The sequence below is a fragment of the Athene cunicularia genome (assembly GCF_003259725.1).
Source record: "Athene cunicularia isolate RWA chromosome 7 unlocalized genomic scaffold, athCun1 chr7_part1, whole genome shotgun sequence".
NCBI lineage: Eukaryota > Metazoa > Chordata > Aves > Strigiformes > Strigidae > Athene > Athene cunicularia.
The window spans coordinates 10,691,931-10,697,660 of NW_020799107.1; the positions used below are offsets into that span (position 1 = coordinate 10,691,931).

A 5,730-nucleotide genomic window follows, 5' to 3' on the forward strand; every position below is an offset into this window, starting at 1 on the left:
CCCCCCCCCCCCTGCCCCTTTGGCACACCCGGGGGCTTCGTGTGCGGCGGGCGCTCTCCGGGGACGAGGCGCAAGTGTTTCCTGATGTGGTTGGCCCGTAAACTTGCGGTGATGTCCAGCTGAGGCCGGAGGAGGCTGGGCTAGCTTTTCTTTCCTTTCTTATCTCATCGGCCACGAGTGGGCCGTTCCCTGGGAGTTTGGGGCTGTTTTTTAACAGCGTTGCGGTGGCTGTGCCTGGCGTTTATTTTCTAGGAGGGTTTGATCAGCCGGGACTCACCGATGTCATGGGGTCACTGACCTTTCTGCTCGGTGCTGGCTGCCCGGGGGTGTTTGTTTTGCGAGCAGGGGATGCTGTTGAAGGCTGGGATTATGGCCGGTGCTGCAGCGGGGTTTTTTGCAGGACAGCGTTGGGCAGGAGAGGTGGACTCGTGCAGAAGGTGTGTAACGGTGAGACGCGAATTGGTGTTGATGTCTTACAGCCTAGGGCTGAAGGTACTGGAGTCCCCGTGTGGGTTTTTTGCTCAGGAGTAAACACCTCAGCCCCAAGGGCAGCTCAGCGGTACTTAGACTGAGCAACTTTGGGATGAAAGGGGATGGTGGTCACCGTGACGTGGTTGTGTGCCTCTGCCTGGAGTTGGCTGCGTTGCATCGAAGCCTGTTACAGACCCAGAGGGGTAAAAGGGTGTGGGATGCAAGAGCATGTAATTGCCTAGGGCAGCGTTCCTGTTCTGGCAGGGGGAATGCTGAGGAAGCACGTGTAATGCCCATCACCTCCCCTCCAGCCGACCGATTTGCAGTAATTAAGTTATGGCTGTTAACGAGCAGAGCGGCAGCTTGAGTAGAAGTTGGAGAGGGATGCGTGTTGTGTTGACATCTGTGTCTAGATAGTGAAACGTCCCCTTCCACTCTGGAAGAAGGACTCATCCTTTGTTTCCTAGTGCCCAGCTGCAGCAACAGGATGCTTAGATTTGCTTAAAACCAAGAAAAAACGCTGATACTGGGAATAGTGTCTGCCTGGGATGTCTTATAGCTCTAAAAATTTGTGTCTTGTCCAGGTTTTTGGTCATGTGCAGCAGTGTCGATACCAGACCTTGCATGGGTGCCCTTGTATATCATCTCTGGGAGCACCTTTTCTGTCCTTTTCTCTCTTTTCTCTCACCCTTTCCAGTGGTTAGTTGCTTGCTCCTTCAGTGAGCTTTAACCCCCTGGCCGTGAGCGGCGAGGGGATGCGGTTGCCCACGATGCTCGCTGGTGGCCCATGTCATGGACCTGTAGTCTCCGTTGAGTGCACGTCCTCCCGGGTGGGGATTTTTTTCTGGCAAAGATGCCAGTTTTCCATTTACATATATATATTTACAAAATAACTCCGGTCGGGCTGTGGATGAGAGTGTGCTTTTCAAAAATAGCAGCATCGTTACTTTTAATCAAATAAAGCCTGAGCAGCTCGGTGCTGTGTGGAGTGATTGCAGCCGTTGCTTGCCTCTGTGCTTGACATCCTAATTATGTTTTCATTTTAATGAGAGGAAAACTATTTGCGAAGCAAAATATTTATTTTAGCCTGGTGGGGTTGTTCAGAAGAGCTTGTATCTATGTTAAGGAGGTGGTTTAGACACTGCATTTTTTTAAATGAGAAAAACATTTAAATACAGCAAGAAGCTTTTCATCACAGAAGCCTGTCTGCACAAAGGGAGCTAGCAGCTGTAGAGGTCAGGACATGAAGGGGAATTTGCATCCTCCTTATACTTCTTATTTTCAAGAGGTCTGAAAGTTGCATTGCCTTCTGGTCTGGTGGGTGGATTTCTGACAGCAGCTGAAACAGAAATGAATGCAAATAACCTCACCTCTGAGTCTCTCGACCTTAGGTTTGGCACCTGCCTTTTCTTTCCTTTCCAAAATTCATTCTGAAAACACCTGAGCTTTGCAGACTGCCCCAGAGGTTCCCCAGGAGATGCTGAGGAGGTGGGATGGGTTTCCAGCAGCTTGGAGGTTTGCTGTCCCTGCAAAGGGTGTGCTTTGGGTTGGCAGGGCTAGCACTGCTCAACTGAGGGTGGCCCTCGCTTGGGTGTTCAGGCATCATGGAGGGGTGTCCATGGTGGTGGAGGGCTGGGTGTCTTGAACGTTAGCTGTGGATGGCAACTCTTGGAGGAGATTTATAGCCAGATGTTGACTTCCCCTAGTGGCGAGCGACAAGCCAGGTTTGAAAGAGGGGCTGGAAAATGTATTTGTGTTTATTAAGTGGAATATATACACTGCAGTGAAATGTTCTTAGGTGCTTTGGCCTTGCAGGGCTTTTCGGTCTGGTCTGCTCTTAAAAGTTGCTTGGATGGGAACTCCTGGAGGTGATGGGATAGAGGCAAATGTCAGGTTTATAGGTGGCTTCAGTAGCATCGTGAGTGTGTCACCGTGGATGCCAAATGGAGAGCTTGCTCCTTGCGTTGCAGTAACGCCCCAGGCCCGGTGCCAGGCTGGTGGGTTCATTTCAGGGAATTTTATGTAGGCTTGCAGGAACAGCCTGGGGTGGGAGATGATGGCTGCAGCAAGATGTTTATCAAGAGCAATGTGGGGCTGCACATCGGGGTGCTGCCTGGGGTGCCCTGCCCTCTGGAAGATGCCCTGCTGTTGTACGGGAGGCATCTCTGTTGTCAGTGCCAGCTGATAGACCCATCCAGAGCGCTCCCTAAAATTTGCAGAATTAGATTTCAGCTTAAAAAGCAGAAAATGAGTCCCCTGTTGTTTTCATGTGGGACCTAAACTCCAGCATTAGAGTGCACTCGCGGTGCCCGTGCGAGTGGAGGATGCTTCACTTTTGTTCACTTATTGCAAGCAGGGCATAAACAATCCCTGCATTAACCCTGCCAAGGGGCCAGCGTTTGGGCACAGGGCTGTCATTGTTAGAGGACGTCAAAAGCACCGTGCCAGCCTTGGCTGGGGCAGGGAGCACGCAGACCTCTTGCAGCTGGCACAGGGGAAAAATCTGCCGCCCGCCGTGGATGTGACTTGGAAGCAGAGCCCAGAGGGGCAGTGAAGCCCCGGGGTGTGCTGGGGAGCAGTGGGAGGGGTTGCTCCTTGTGAAGAGGATGGGTCCGATTTCTCTCCCTAAAGGACCTGAAGGGTTGGTATGGGGATGCAAGGGCAGCCTTGCTTCTTAATTACAAAGCTACGGGGTTTATTAAATTCAAAAGTGCAAATTGCAGCCTGAGCTCACTTTGTGGCCATAAATAATGTTTGTTTTTTAAAAATAAAAAAGGAGAAAGCACTTGCAGGACCTGTAACTTTGGCTCATGGGAGCAGATCCAGCAGATCCTCCAGTGGGCACATGCATGTCCTGACAAAACCCCTTTCCTTTCAGCACAGAGACTTTGCTTTCTAAACAAGGTGGAGAGACTTGCTCCCAGCAGGTCAGATGGTCCCGTCTAGTTTTCACTGAACACTCAAGTGATGTCTGAGTTCAGTAACGCCAAAAACATACACAGAGCCACGCTGAGCCATTTCTGAGGATACCTGTGGCATCGATCCCCTCCCATGGTCCACATTGCAGCCTGGGATCCTTAATGTCTCCCAGCGGCTCTTGGAGTCAAGTGATTTTAGTGTACTTTTGCTCCCTTGGGCTTGTAAAGAAAAGCCTGTGAGTATGGAGAGGGGTGTATACTGATGGCTCACAGCAACAGGAAAATGGAGGAGCACATGAAATCCCTTTGCTGCTCTGGGTGGTTTGCAGGTCCAGCAGGCAGCCACGTTCCCCTGTGCACGTTGACAATGTTTCCAGGGTGGTTTTCGATGGGTCAAAGAGCTGACTGTAAAACTTTCTTTCATCCTGTCCTTGGGCTCACATTATTTCCCTCTGTTGGGTGGGTGGGTTGCATGGATTCTTTTTGTTATTATTAATTTTTTTATTATTTTAAGAAATCACTGGTGTCCCACAAGCAGTGTCTACTGTCTTTAAATCCCAATTTTTGGTGGACACACACACACACACACACACACACGATTTCTATTTTGAACCTGCTGATTTTGTTTGAATTTGTGTAATATTTTTCGTGCCGAGAGATAGTCAATCCCAGCTGGCACATCAACGGGCTTCTGGGGAGCGTAACGCTCTCATTACTGATAGGGAAAAATGAATTGCAGGTCCTAGGGCTAAGTGTTCCTGCATGCTCCTAGGTGAAGAGGTGCTCCTGCTCCACCTGAATGAGATGTTGCTTCAGACCCATCAGCAGGAAGGCGGTGCACGTTGCATCCCATCTCCTCTTTGTCAGCGACTGCTCGGCTCACGCATGCTGTCTGCATGTGCGGGTGATGGATGTGAGAGCAACTTCGTAGCCTCAAACCTGTATATATTAAAAGTTGAAGGTGGAAGGTGGCTGAGTCTTTTTTTCTTTTTTTTTTTTTTTTTTTTTTTTTAAATCTCTCCTGTGTTTCTTCTGGGTGCTTTTGTGCAAAGTGGAGGGATGGTAATGCATGTCTGGTTTGCTGTCCTGTTAAATGACAGGGGGAAAAGCTGCAATAATAATAATAATAAGGTGAAAGCCTTTCCTTTTTACACTTCTCTGCAGGCTCTGAAGTTGCTTCCTCTGCCCCCTCCTGCCCTGCAGGAGAGTTGCCCAGAGTAAGCATCCCATCATTTTCAAGAGGGGAGATCATTGCCATGAAGCAAAACCAGATGTTTTCTAGCTGACTCCAGAAAACACCCTTTTGACACAGCAAAGAGACGTAGCTGTGGTATGTAGCTGTTAGACTGGGTTGCTCATCCTGTGCTGCAAATGAGCCCTGTGCAAAGCTATCGCTTCTGTCTCCCCGGTTTGCTCTCTGGGGGTGAATCTGTCTTTTTTGGGGGAAGGCGTTTGCATGGTGTGTGGCCTCGTTTGAATGACGCTGGCTGTTTCCTTAGGAACAGAAAAGGCTTTTTTGGAGTTGAACAATGGTGCGTCTCTGGCTCAGTCAGTGGGGAAAAGCAAGGCAGGGGTCATTGCTGGTTGTGACTGTCCTCTGCGATGGTGACCTGCCAGCCCGATGGCATTGCACCAGCAAAGTGTGGGGGCTTGCGGGGGGAGCACGAGCTGTGTTACATTGAGTTAGGGGGTTTGAATTGGGAGTAAGTCCATGGGTGGGTTCGGTTGGGCCTCTCGGCTGCAGGTTGGTGTCGGTGCAGACGTGGCTTAGGCAAGTGCCAGGGCTGACTGGAGCATCTGTTCGGTGTGGTGAGAAAAGGTGTTTGAGTTGTCCATCTAGAAAATACACCAGGTAAAGGGTGGAGGAAAAAAGCAAAAATAGCAGGAATTTGAATAACCTGTGTGGTGGTGGCACAGGGAACTGAGACCAAAATCTCCCAGGTCTCACATGCCTCTGGGAGTAAAGTTAATCTGTTTCAGCTTGGGTTGTGTCTTTGTGGGAGATGTTCAGGCTTTAAGTCCTGCATTATTCCCTGCTGCTGTGCTGTAGTCTTCGCTCACATCCGTTCCCAGAGCAGCCAGGGGGAACGCTGGGTCCCTTGGTGCAAGGGCTACCGCAGCTATAATTAAACAAAGAGAAACTTTTTATTTTTTTGTAACTGATCCCGCTTCCGGAAAATGGCAGCTAGCTGGAGGGAGGGAAACAAAACAAGCCTTCCCCCGGCCAGAAAAAGCGTCCTCACCTCTGTGGCATTTCCTCGCTTTCTTTCCCCCCTCACCAGCCTCCCTCCCCAGCCCCTTGCATCCTGGCTGCCGCATTGAAAACCTGCCATCAGATTCT

The 5,730-nt window shown here is 50.2% G+C and overlaps 1 protein-coding gene across 2 annotated transcripts in view; it reads left to right on the forward strand.

Annotated features, from left to right (window-relative positions):
- The first annotated feature begins 86 nt into the window (after positions 1-86).
- Positions 87-5,730, forward strand: part of SH3BP4 (SH3 domain binding protein 4) — a 35,032-nt gene continuing 29,388 nt past the window's right edge. Inside the window, exon 1 of one of the 2 annotated variants that reach the window (XM_026852348.1) lies at positions 87-437. The gene's annotated coding sequence lies outside the window, so the exon portion shown is untranslated. Of the gene's footprint in view, positions 438-4,540; positions 4,720-5,730 lie in introns of those variants that run through there. The other variant, XM_026852347.1, reaches the window with a different exon arrangement.